The sequence below is a fragment of the Miscanthus floridulus genome, chromosome 8 (assembly GCF_019320115.1).
Source record: "Miscanthus floridulus cultivar M001 chromosome 8, ASM1932011v1, whole genome shotgun sequence".
Classification (NCBI taxonomy): domain Eukaryota; kingdom Viridiplantae; phylum Streptophyta; class Magnoliopsida; order Poales; family Poaceae; genus Miscanthus; species Miscanthus floridulus.
In genome coordinates, this window is record NC_089587.1 from 73,984,508 (window position 1) to 73,998,096 (window position 13,589).

The window sequence follows — 13,589 nt, forward strand, 5'->3', positions numbered from 1 at the left end:
GATTTCGGAGCTTTCGGTGGTGTCTTGCTGCTATTCCTAGGAGCCATTGGATAGTTTAAGCGACAACCACGGGTGGGCACCAAATGTTGTCCTCGACCGAAGTCTTAGGCAGTGGGTCGTCAAACTCACAACAACAAAATACAAGATAGGAACATAGCGAAGGATTCATTTCAGAAATATTGAAGTCGTCCTCACTTTTGTTTGCTTCGAGGCACTATTTACAGGGTCTTTTTACAACACGAGGACCATAATACCCCACCTCTTTCATAGATATACCAAGAATATTAATTCCTTTTGGCAGGGGCCTTACGGTCCAATTCGCATAGGAATACAAATGGTATTTGCCTGCTCCCGGGTGCTTGGGACCCTCGCCAGGGTGCTACCTCTTCACTACCTTCGTCCGGCTCCTTTGCCTATGCTTCGTTTGGTCACGAGCGTGCTCCGTTGCCCTCTTCGCCAACGACTCTGCGCCTTTTCTCTCCTAGCAAAAAAATATGTTCCCTGCGAGAAAGATCCGAAATAGGTGGACTTCGATCGACCTCACGAGCAAGGAAGCCGTAGCGAGCAGCATGTACGAGAGTAGGATACGACCCGCGTGCGCGATGCAACTGCCCGACAAGGATTATATATGCTCGTAATTGCTAGAGCTCGGACGTCTGATCTAGACACTAGCGTCTAGACGCTCACGCCAGCTGGGCCTGCCCCATGCGCCTGCCCACACGCCTGTGTGCTTCATGTGGGGGCCCATGCCGCTCCGTTTGCAGCGCATGACTCCATCTGCGCCCGTTCTTGTTTCCCACGCCTGCCGCTCGTGCCCCTCCACTCCCACATGCATGCACACGGGCCCGGCAGCTGCAAAGCAGGAGACTATGATAGGTGGGTCTCACTACAACATTCAAACATCAAATCTACTTCTACAACATCTACATGAAACCTTTGCAATGTACGTCTAAAGCAGATAAAAATTTAGGACATATAGTTGAAACACCATTGCAACATGTGCAACATCCCGATCTACTTTTAAAACATCCAAATGCAACACTTGCAACATACAAAAGAAGACAAATAAAACACTTGAGACATGCGTCTGAAACACTTGAAAGATACGTGTACAAAAAATAGATGAAGCATTGGGGATAAACACTTGCAACAAACGTGTACAACTATTGCAGCATATGTTACATCCCGATCTACTTTTGTAAGATCCACATGAAACACTTGCAACATCCAGATGAGACATCTAAAACACTTAAAACATACTCTTGCAACATGTCTGAAAAACGTCTAGAAACATTTGAAACACAGCATCGCTGCGCGGCCATGACCAACCTGGTGGGGAACTGCGGTGGCTCATGCCTCCCCTTCTTGCCGACGGCGCGAGGAGGATGGGAGCCCAGGCGCAGGCTCCCCTGCTTCCCCTTCCGTAACGGGCGAGGTGGATCGGCACGGCGCTGGATGGTGCGCGCCCGCACGCCCCGCCATGCCCGCCGTCGGCCAAGGGAGAGGAGACGCTGTCGGATCTGAGGAGGGCGCCGCCACCGAGGTAGGGGAGGGGCTCGAGCCCACCGGTCAAATCCGGTGGGATGCGGGGGAGGGTCGTTGCCGCCATGAAGTGGGGGAGGAGACGCCATGGAGGCCACCGGACTTGAGGGAAGACGCACGTGAAGGAGGAGTGCCGCTGGATCCATGGGGGGAGGGAGAGGAGAGGAGGACGCATTGGCGGTCACAGCGGTGATTTTTTCTGAAGAATGGAGACAGCGGGCTGCGGTTAGTAACTTGTGGATGAGAGGCCATGAGCCATATGCGGACGGAGGCGGTGCGGACAGAGTCCATTCCAGAGCTGGCGACTCGAGCGACTCAGGCGGGGTCCGTCCATGCGGACGGATGACCGAACATGAGCATTACCGATATACATTATATATGTGTATAATGTACATAAATACAGTCAAATATAGTAACTATGTATACAGTTGTTGTTGGCTTGACTCTGAAATCCCAGAAGAGCACCAGGGTCATAGACCAGGCCCCCGGTTCAACCGATCCGACATGCATCTCAGCCAAATCCTGACCAGAGGCATGCATGGATCAACGTGGACCAAGCAAAGTACACAGCACAGTAATATTACTTGGCGATTAAAGTGCCATACAGATCAGATACAGGTGGCTGGCGGCTGCACTACAATATGGTACACCACCTGGTCCTTTTTTCCCCACTGCTGCTGCCGGAAATGGAACGAGTGGCTGGACGTTTCGGATGCGTCGTTTGGGCCTTTGGGTTGTCCTTGCCTTTGGGTTGCTGCTCTCCCTCCTCGCGCTGCTGTTGCTGTTGTTGCTGCTGCTGCTGCTGCTCTTCCTCGTCATCCTCCTCCTCCATGAATAAGAAGTTTGCTCGCTGGGACTTCTCTGCTAGATCCTACAACAATTAAAATGCATATATACACACATATATCTATATATATGCATCGATCTCCAGTATATAGTGATCGCCAGACCGCACCTCCCAAAACAAAAGGCTCTAACAGATAAAAGATTGTAGCTGAATCGAACAACGAAACAAAAGGAGACGATGTTCTTGGTAGACAACAAAAGTAAATCGATGTTCTTGGTGTTGTAGTGATTACCGTACCATGGCCGCAGGCTTAGCTTGCTTTAATTTGGAGATGGACGGAGACGACGTCACTGCCCCCAGGAACTAGGTTTCGAACTGCAAAACCATATCTTGGGTCGAGTATGAGAGAAGAAGGTGAAGAACACAAGTATATATACACACACGCGCCGCCACGCAAGCAGACGCATCGTATCGGATATATGGATGGAATGCAGTGTTCCTTTTTCTTTTAATTAAATTCGTGGAAGGATATATGCCTAGCTTGTGGCGACAGCTAGCTCGCTAGATTGGCTTAAGAGTTTTTTTATGAAAAAGATTAGCTTAAGAGTTACAAAAGCCAGAGATGGATGTGGATGGGGACAACGTAGATGCCCTGATGTCGAATTTAGTGAGGAAAAGAAGAGAGAGAGAGAGGATGAACATCGAATAGAAGTTGGACGGCCGGCATGTCCAAGATATGATTCCTGACGTGGATTTTTATTCGACTTCGACTGTTGTGAGAGTACCGTGACATTGGCATTCCGCGTGTAACGCGGTGTACCCATGTTTGTGTTAGAATGATCTCAAATCTAACTGGACCCAATGGCTCAGTTAGACCTTTGATTCGCGTTCTGATCGGGGCGCTCAGCCCACCATGGCTGGAGGGCCCTGTCACCCTGTGCTATAAAAAGAGGTGGGAGCCGGCGGCTCTTATCACGAGGTTGATCTGAGCCGACCTCCCCACTGACAAACCCTAAACCCGATCTAAGTGAGGGGCGCAGCCAGTGACGGGAAGTACCTCCACCGCTGCACTGCGCCGCCGTTGATCTTCACCGCCGGCACCGCATCTTCGACCCGTCTTCCCCAACCGTCGCTGCCCGTGCGCAGACTACATCAACGAACCCGATGGCGGCCTCCGAACCCTCCCCCTCTGCCGTGTCAGGTTCGGTACCTTCCCCCTTCCCTCTCTGTCTCTTTAGTTTTATAAGCACTAGGATGTACAACGTCTATTTTATCCCGAATACAATCAGTCTATGGCTAGATCTATGATCCTAGTGTTCCTACAGTTATGACAATGGTACTAGAGCAACGTTTAAGTATAGATCTAGCTTATCAGTTAAGATCCTTTCGGATCTGAGAAAAGAAGGGGTCTCGGAAGAAAGCCGAACCCTAACCCTAACTGGGTTAAAGAAAGGAGGGTTTCGGTTGAACCCTAACCCTAACTGGGGATTAAAAGAAGAGGGTTTCGGCCTTAAGATTGTAAGAGCCGAACCCTAAACCCGTAAAAGTCTTCAACGGAGAAGAAAAACAGTAAAACCCTAACCCTAACTTCGATCTCTAATCCCCAAATCGGTTGAATCCGAACAAATGAAGCAAATCCGAAGGGGGGAGAAGGGGAAAGGGGTGGCCTACCTTGCCGCTGCGCAGCACTGCTGTCACGCCGGCGCGCGGGGAAAAGAAGACCGAGCCGAGGGCGCAGCTCGTCGGGCTCTAGCCAAAGGGGCGTCGCGGACAGGCCGCTCGACGGCGGCGCGCTCACCCGCTGGGGAGCGCGCACGCCGGCGAGGGGGCTGGCGACGGCACCAGCGCTCCACCGATTCGCCGCTTGAGTCACTCGATGGCTGTTGTTGCTTCGCTGAGGAAAGAAAGAAGAGAGAGCGGCGAAGAGAGAGAGAGAGAGAGAGAGAGAGAGAGAGAGAGAGAGAGAGAGCAAAGAGCAGAATGAACGCTAGGGTTTCAAGGCGCCGCTGCGGTCGGCGTTTTGATCCTGCGATGCGCGCGGACGGCCATCGGATCGGCGCGGACGGCCGAGATTGATCGGGCTATTTCGGGGCCCAGGCGGGCGCGCGCGGTAGCGCGGCTTAGGCGGCCCAGGCCCAGGTTGCGGCCTGGGTGCGGCCGGGCGTCGCGCAGAGGTGGTGGGCCGGGCTGTTTTGTCGGCCGGGTCGAATGATCAGTGCTGTTTGAGTCATTTTTGTTTTTTCCTTTTCCAGTAAAATTTTTTATTTCCTGGAAAATGGAAATTGGCTCAAAAGAAAATAGAAAAAGAGGATTTTCCTGTGGGTAAAATTCAAGAAAATGAGTTCATTTTTTCCGCTGCGTATTTAAAGATGTTATTTTCATTATTAAATTCAAACCATCGGGAGAATTTAATTTTAAAAAATAGATATGTTTTAATTGATCATAATATTGTTATTATTCTGACCAACGTTGATTAATGGCAATATTATGATGTTTTGTCTTGCATCAATTCTATTTCTGCCCAACGATGATGTAGAATTAATGTAGAGAACAATTATATGTTGTAATTTTGGCCAACGTTGGAAATAAGGCATGCAATTGTTATTGTTATTATTTATGTCCTCACACTATTTGAATTGTGTTTTCAGGTGGATATAACTTGATGAGTTGTATCAAAGAAATCCCCACTCTCAAAGGTGATAACTACATTGAGTGGAAGAAAAAGATCGACCTGGCCTTCATCTTAGATGAGGTGGATTGGGTAGTCACCACACCGTGTCCCACAGAGCCTGTGGCACCGATGAGGGAGACAAACGAGTCTGATGCCGCTTGGGCAACTAGAGAGGGATTTTACCTCCCTAAAGATATCTTATAACCTTGAGCATAGGAAGTTGGTCACTGTCAACAAGAAGTGTTTGGCTGTGATAAAGAACACGATTGAGCCTGCAATTGTGGGCTCAATCCCAGAGTGTGACACCGTCATCGAGTATCTCGAAAGAATAAAGAGTCAGTTCACTAGCTCTTCAAAGACATATGCTACCCAGCTGATAAAGCAGCTGCTAACAGAGAGGTACTCAAGTAATGGTAGCATTAGAGAGCATATACTAAGGATGAGCAATTTAGCATCCAAGCTAAAACCAATGGATCTGTCTCTCAAGGATGAGTTCCTTATCCATCTGATTTTTATTTCCTTGCCAAAAGAGTTTGACACTTTTGTTGTCAACTACAACATACAGCCCGAGAAATGGGACATGGAGAGGCTCATGGCTATGTGTGTGCAAGAAGAGGAGAGGATGAAAGCTGCCAATGGTGGCTCTATCAATTATTTGAAAGACAACAAGAAACAGAATAATAATGCCAACTTCTCCTCAAAGTCAAAGGGAAAGGGCCCCATGCTGCATAAGCCTCAGCAGAACCAGTTCACTATAGAGAAAGACCAATGTCTCTATTGCAAGAAGACGGGACATTATAAGAAAAATTGTCTTGATTACTTAAAGATGATCATGGCAAAGAAAGGTTAGAACATTATTACGTTCATAAATGAATCCCTATATGTACAGTATTCAAAATCTACTTGGTAGATTGACTCAGGTGCAATTGTTCATGTTGCTAATTCTTTACAGAGATTTTGTTCGACGAGGACTACGGAAAGAAGCGAAAGACACATTAAAGTCGCAAATGGAGTCCGAGCAGAAGTTGAAGCCGTTGGCGATCTTTCTCTAGAGCTTGCTGATGGTTTCAAACTTATACTTAGAGATGTTCTTTATGTTCCCTCGTTACAAAGAAACTTAATAAGTGTTTCATGTTTGGACAATGATGGATATGATTGCCATTTTAGAAATGGCAAATGTAAGATAACATTTAATGATGCATGTGTTGGTCTTGCTATCTTACAAAATGAGCTTTATTTGTTATCACTACATGATGATGTGAATGTTGTATGCGATGATGGGAATATTGCGTGCGACAATGTGAATGTATCCTCGTTTACGGATGTAAACAGAAAACGAAAGAGAGCTCACGATGCGTTGTCGAAATTATTGCACTGTCGTTTAGGCCATATTTCGAGGGGGAGAATAGAAAGACTAGTTAAGAATGATATTCTTCCTCCATTAGAGCTCTCAGATTTAGAACGATGCAGAGATTGCATAAAAGGAAAGTATATAAAGAAAATTAAGAAAGATGCCAAACGAAGCGTAGGAATTCTACAGATTATTCACACAGATATCTGTGGTCCCTTCCCTGTAAAGAGTGTGGATGGTTTTGATTCATTCATAACATTCACAGATGATTACTCCCGTTATGGCTATATTTATCCAATCAAAGAAAGAACAGAAGCATTGGATAAATTTAAGATATTTAAGGCAGAAGTTGAAAACCAACACAAATTAAAGATTAAGATAGTCAGGTCCGATCGTGGGGGAGAGTACTACGGTCGGCATACCCCATATGGCCAAGTTCCTGGACCTTTTGCAAGGTTCTTACAGGAGAATGGCATAGTAGCCCAGTATTCTACACCGGGCGAACCTCAGTAGAATGGAGTAGCTGAAAGACACAATCATACCCTGATGGATATGGTGCACAGTATGATAAGTTACTCTACCTTACCGATGAGCCTGTGGATGGAGGCGTTAAAAACCACCATTCATATTCTCAATAGAGTACCAAGTAAGTCGGTGCCCAAAACACCCTATGAGTTGTGGATAGGAAGAGTACCCTCACTAAACCACTTACGTGTGTAGGGGAGTCCTGCTGAGGCTAAAGTATTTAACCCAAACATTGGAAAGCTAGATCCCAAAATAGTGAGTTGCCATTTCATTGGTTACCCAAAAAAGTCAAAAGGTTTTTGTTTCTACTGTCCAGATAGACATACAAAGTTTGTGAAAACGAGACACGCAGTCTTCCTAGAGGATGAAACGATAAGGGGGAGCATGGTAGCTTGAGAAATTGACCTTGAAGAGAAATGGGTGTATACGCCCACTCCAATGATTCATGAGCCAATTTTCTCACTACCTGCTGTCACTGCACCGACAGTGCAAGATACTGTGGTGCCAGCACCTGTTATTATCCCGCCTGTGGCAACAATGAATGATGATGAGGAACCTGTTCTTCAGGATCCTGTAGAACCTATTGCTACAAATGAGGGGGAGCAACAACAGCCTCAAATAGAAGATGTGCCAAATGTGGAGGCCCCTAGAAGGTCTCAAAAAATTAGAAAATCAGCTATTCCTACTGATTGTGAAGTGTATAACACTGAGCAATTTCAAATGGAGGATGATCCCACCTCATTTGAAGAAGTCATGAGAAGTGATCATTCATCAAAGTGGCTTGAGGCCATGGAAGATGAAATGAGATCTATGAATGCCAATAAAGTTTGGGATTTGGAAATAATTCCTAAAGGAGCCAAAATAGTAGGCCGTAAATAGGTCTACAAAACAAAAATTGATTCTCAAGGGAATATAGAGAGATATAGAGCGCGACTTGTAGCAAAAGGCTTTACACAAAGAGAAGGGATTAATTACAACGAGACCTTTTCTCCAGTCTCATGTAAGGATTCCTTCAGAATCATAATGGCATTAGTGGCACATTATGATTTAGAATTACATCAGATGGATGTAAAGACGACATTTCTCAATGGGGACTTGGAGTAACATGTTTACATAGCACAACCGAAAGGTTTTGTCATGGAAGGAAAAGTATGAATGGGATGCCGCCTAAAGAAATCCATTTATGGATTAAAACAAGCTTCAAGATAGTGGTACTTAAAGTTTGATCAAACAATAAGAAATTTTGGGTTTAAAGAGAATGTAGAGGACAATTGTGTCTACACAAAGTTTAAGAATGGAAAGTTCATTTTCCTTGTCCTATATGTGAATGATATCTTACTTGCTAGTAGTGATGTCAGTCTACTACTAGAAACAAAGAAGTTTTTGTCCTCAAAATTTGATATGAAAGATCTTGGTGAAGCTTCATTCGTTCTAGGGATCGAGATTCACCAAGATAGAAGTAAAGGGGTATTAGGACTGTCACAAAAGGCATACATAGAGAAAATCTTAAAGAAATTCAGTATGCACAAATATAGTCTCTCACCTGCTCCTATAGTCAAGGGCGACAGATATGGGGATTTTCAATGCCCTAGGAACCAATATGAGATCGATCAAATGAAAACGGTTCCATATGCTTCAACTGTCGGAAGCTTGCAATATGCTCAAGTATGTACGTGCCCTGACTTGGCATTTGTTACCGGGTTACTTGACAGATTCCAGAACAATCCTGGAATAGAACATTGTAAATTGGTAAAGAAAGTCTTGCGTTATTTGCAAGGAACGAAAGGCCTCATGATGACATATAGAAGATCTGATTCACTCCATATAGTGGGATATTCAGATTCTGATTACACGGGAGATGATAGAAAATTCACGTCTGGATATGTATTCACTCTCGTAGGGGGAGCTATTTCATGGAAAAGCTCAAAGCAAACCGTCACTACATCGTCCATAATGTATACCGAGTTTGTAGCGTGTTATGAGGCAACGGGGCAGGTGAACTGGCTAAAGAAGTTCATACTCGGTTTAAAGGTGGTTGACGACATCTATAGGCCACTAAAGTTATACTGCGATAATAATCCGGCAGTACAGTATGCTCACAACAATAAGTCAAGTGGTGCGGTCAAACACATTAACATAAAGTATTATGTTATGAAAGATAAAGTCTGGGATCAAGTCATAAGTCTTGAGCATATAAGTACAATAAAGATGCTCGCGGATCCGCTTATAAAAGGCTTACCACCCAACGTGTTCAGAGAACATGTAGCCGGCATGGGTTTAAGGGAAAGCCTATAATTCCTAGACAAAAGAAGGCCCAAAGATAAGTATATATTTCAGAACAGAGTAGTATGTTGTAGCTGTTAAATCTATCGACAATGGACCGTGATGATGAGACATGCTCTATGCACTAATCTGTAATGGAATAAACAAAAGTAAATGATATGAAAGTAAAAGATGGAAAGAGATCAAGGGGAAGATTTTTAGATTGATCTTAAACCTAACTGGACCCAACGGCCCAGTTAGGCCTTTGATTCGCACCTTGATCGGGGGCACCCAGCCCACCATGGCTGGAGGGCCCCTGTCACCCTGCGCTATAAAAAGAGGTGGGGGCGGCGGCTCTTATCATGAGGTTGACCTGAGCCGACCTCCCCAGCGACAAACCCTAAACCCGATCTAAGTGAGGGGTGCAGCCAGTGACGGGAAGTACCTCCACCGCTGCACTGTGGCGCCATCGATCTTCACCGCCGGCACCGCATCTTCGACCCGTCTTCCCCGACCGTCACTGCTCGTGCGCAGACTACATTAACAAACCCGATGGTGGCCTCCGAACCCTCCCCCTCTGCCGTGTCAAGTTCGGTACCTTCCCCCTTCCCTCTCTGTCTCTTTAGTTTTACCAGCACTAGGATGTACAACGTCTATTTTATCCCGAATAGAATCAGTCTATGGCTAGATCTATGATTCTAGTGTTCCTACAGTTATGACAGTTTGGACCTCTATAGACTTTTACAGTATCACCACCAGTTAGCTCCTCTTTTTTTCCTTTTTTACTATATCGGCTATGTGTAATTTTGCCCATTTTCTTTTTAACCTTCTTTGTATCGTGAACTCTGTTGTAAAGAATTGTTCTCAAATTAATAAAAGCCAGTAGGGGATTACCCCTCCTGTATTCATAAAAAAACTATATCGGCTATAGGGGGTTATTCACATGATAGGAGTGCTCTTTTTCACTATTACTTTTCTAAAAATAAATAAAATTACGGAAATGCTGGGGTCAGGGCGACCGACCATCCGGACGCCCCCGTTGTCGTCGGCCGCGACGGTACGAAGGGCCCACCTAACCTGGATGCCTCCACCAATCGACTGTTTGAAAAAAAATGTTCGGCTGTCTTCTTCACTCCCTATCGGAACCATTTCCCCATTCACATTGGCCACGTCCGCCGCGGCATGCATTTCCACCACCACACCATGGTTGCCCTGGCTCCTGCTTCACCGCGCTGCGCGCGCTCCTCCTGCTCCTCTTCCGTATGCCCGCGCCCGCCGCTCCTGCTTCGCGCGCTCGCCCTATTGCTCCTGCCGCTGCTCCTGCTCCGCTACCCGCCCCACCCGACGATGCCGACAGGCGCTGTCAGCGCAAGGAGAAGCGTCAGGCCTTGGCGTGGAAGCCCTCCGGCCTTGCCTCCTGCTACGGCTGCGGCACGCCGGCGCCCTGATGTAGGCGGCGGAGGAGGCCACACCGGGATACGATGCATGTTGCAAGTGTATAATTCAAATGTTTCAGTTGTTTTAGAGGTATGTTGAAAGTGTTTCATACGGATGTTGCAAAAGTAGATCAGGATGTTACAAAAGTAGATCAGGATGTTGTATATGTTGCAATGGTTCTACACGTATGTTACAAGTGTATGTCCCCAATGTTTCATCTGTTTTTTCAGACCTATGTGTGCAAGTGTGTTTATCTCGATGTTGCATATGTTTCACACATATGTTGCAAGTGTGTTTATCTACTTGTTGCGTATGTTAGCAATGGTTTTCAAGTATTTTTTGCAAGTGTTTCATCTGTCTTTAGACGTATGTTACCAGTGTTGCATCTGAATGTTTTAAAAGTAGATCGGGTGGTGCATATGTGATGCGCGTGGAACGACACCAACGGTCCCTATGGGTGTGGGCCCACGGCTGGGCGCGTGAAAAGTAGGCATAAGCGGGGGGGGGGGGGGGGGGGGGGCGGCTAGGAGTGCAGGCGCGCGCTGGGGAAACGAATCAGCCCGGGCCAGCACTTCCGATAAATTTACTTCTCATAGAGCACTAGTTTTTTTTTTAGAAATTCATAGAGCACTAGCTTATATTAAGAAAATTAGAAGCAGATCGATCTCTGTCAAACCATCTGTAGCGCCAGCGTTCGTCCAGCAGGTTGATTTGGTAGATGGGCCGTAGAGCCCCAGTATCCTCCAAAGGAAGTGCGGAGCGATGGGCCACGTCCTCTGGCCTTTCCAGCCCAACACTAGATGGGCCGTAGAGCCCCAGTATCCTCCAAAGGATGCGGCGGGGGCTGTGGAGCGCAAGAACTTGGTCTGAGAATTAAAGTTTCAGCAATGTTCTCACATCATCCACTCGAAAACAAAAAAAAAAAGCAATGTTCTCACATCCAAAGTCATAAGCTTCTTGCTTTTATTTCTGGAGACCCTGTATATGTAAAAACGTGCAAAAAAAATATATGTAAAAACGTGCAAAAACATTTCCAGAGGTGCCATATTTCGTGAATAATGCTGCAGATTCAGTATTCAGTATTGGTGGTGCAAGGCCCCTCCAGTGTGATAATGCAGATTCTAGCAAAACTTCGCTGCAAAAATCCTTCAAGGCTTGTGGTATTATATATTTTGTTGCTTCCTGATAATGTTCCCTCATACTTTCATGATTTTTTTTGTCTGTTGATTTTTTTGCAGACATCCAATTATGCAGATGCAATTGCTCTAAAAGCAGAGTAGCAGAATGGAGCTGCATGTGTTAGGAATATGCATTTCCCTGTTGAGTTTCAGAACATGTTGACTGAACATTTTCGTTGTCTTTTCAAAAAGTTTGTATTAGCTTATGTAAGCTCGGCTGTTCATCATCGTCGATGTTTCAATTTGTTGCGGATACTTACAAAAACTTTGGTCCATTGGTTGCTAGGTGCTACTATATACTACGGCTGCTTGGTGTCTGCAAACAGAGCCCGATGTCTCAGTTGGAGTAGCAGGTTTAGGAAAACATGAGAAGAACGGGCATCCATAATAAAAAAAGTCGACACCAATCAAGTCAACCTATAATCAACTTAATATCGTTTTTGTGAAAGATCATAATCAACTTAATGTCAACAGAAAATATTTTAGAACACGCTGGAGCACAGGTTAATGAGTTCTGAGAGAGGTAGGATAATCAATTTTGGTTCAATCAACCAAATTTATCCAGTAAGCTTTAAATACTAATGTAATGTGAGATTGTAAAACGTGCTAGATCGAGCACGGGATAATGGAGTCATGACAATCACAATTGAAACAAATGATGGCGTGGCTTTCAGAAACAGAACACACGCATATATAGAGAGATAACGGAGTATAATGTCAACATGTCAGAGCTGAAATTTAAGACAGTAGATTACACTGTAGCAGCAGCTAAGAAAAGATAGAACTAGCAATATATAGGAAGTGGTTAAATCGAGAAGAATAAAACTTGCAGAAATGTCACGAGGTGCCCCCATCAACCTGCCGATCCGGAGTGGTACGGGACTATAGCTAGTTGTCTTCCTTGTCCCACGGCCTGTGGTGTTAGAGGCAGTAAATTTATGTGATCAATGTCCTAATAAAAACACAAATTCAGGCAAATACTCATAGGAATTGAAAAGCAAAGTTATCTAAAAAAATGTACCTGTGTACTAGGGCGCAATGCTGGTTGACTCGGATGACCATTAGTGGCGTCTCGAAACATAGCACAGAAAACATCAAACCTGGCAGAGCCGCTCCTTGTGGTAACCTCTCCTTATACGCCCTGTTCGTTTGGGCTGGTTTAGCTTATAAGCCATGGCTGAAAGTACTGTTAGCTAGTTTAGTGTGAGAGAAAATTACTGTTTGTTGGATGATAAGCCATGGCTTATAAGTCAGATACGAGCAAGCGAACATGCTGATAGTCTCTGGAACATTTGTTCCATCATTGCTGTCACTTTGCAGCTGCATGTTGGAGCTGCATGATCGGACTTCGGTAATTTTTGAAGACTTTCGAAGGCAACTGCAGGTTACTTTCTTCATGGACGTTATTATACTACTCAGCTAGAGTATTTGGACAGTGAGGAACAAATTTATTTTCGAAGGCGCGCAGCCATTTATTGATGCTGTCAAATTGGTTTTTCGTCAGGTGTTTGCCATGGTTATCCATCGGGCGAAGAAGAAATACTTTCCGCAAATTGCTTCATGGAGAGATACTCTGTTGTAATCTTCTTAATTATCTTTCTCTCCTTTGTTTCTTGAATCGCTTTGTACAAACGTTTTCTACTTTTCAATAAAAATTTACAGTAGAGGTTGATGCTTATAGTCTCTGGCCCCACCCAATCCGGAGGTTGATGCTTGCGAGATGCTCCAGCCCGATGGGTCCAGTTGCTCTGTCACATTCAGTCGGATCGATCATTAACCACATTTCTTGGAGGTTAGGCATTGCCCCGACCTCGAATTCCAGGTGTGATGTGCTTT

At 45.4% G+C, this 13,589-nt stretch overlaps 1 long non-coding RNA gene across 1 annotated transcript; it reads right to left on the reverse strand.

The window, feature by feature from the left end:
• Positions 1-1,950: 1,950 nt before the first annotated feature.
• On the reverse strand, positions 1,951-2,792 carry LOC136476690 (uncharacterized). The gene is made up of 2 exons (XR_010763702.1): positions 2,627-2,792; positions 1,951-2,413 (listed from the first exon to the last, which is right to left on the reverse strand). It is a non-coding gene; the product is annotated as an uncharacterized lncRNA (long non-coding RNA).
• Between the last annotated feature and the right edge of the window lie 10,797 nt (positions 2,793-13,589).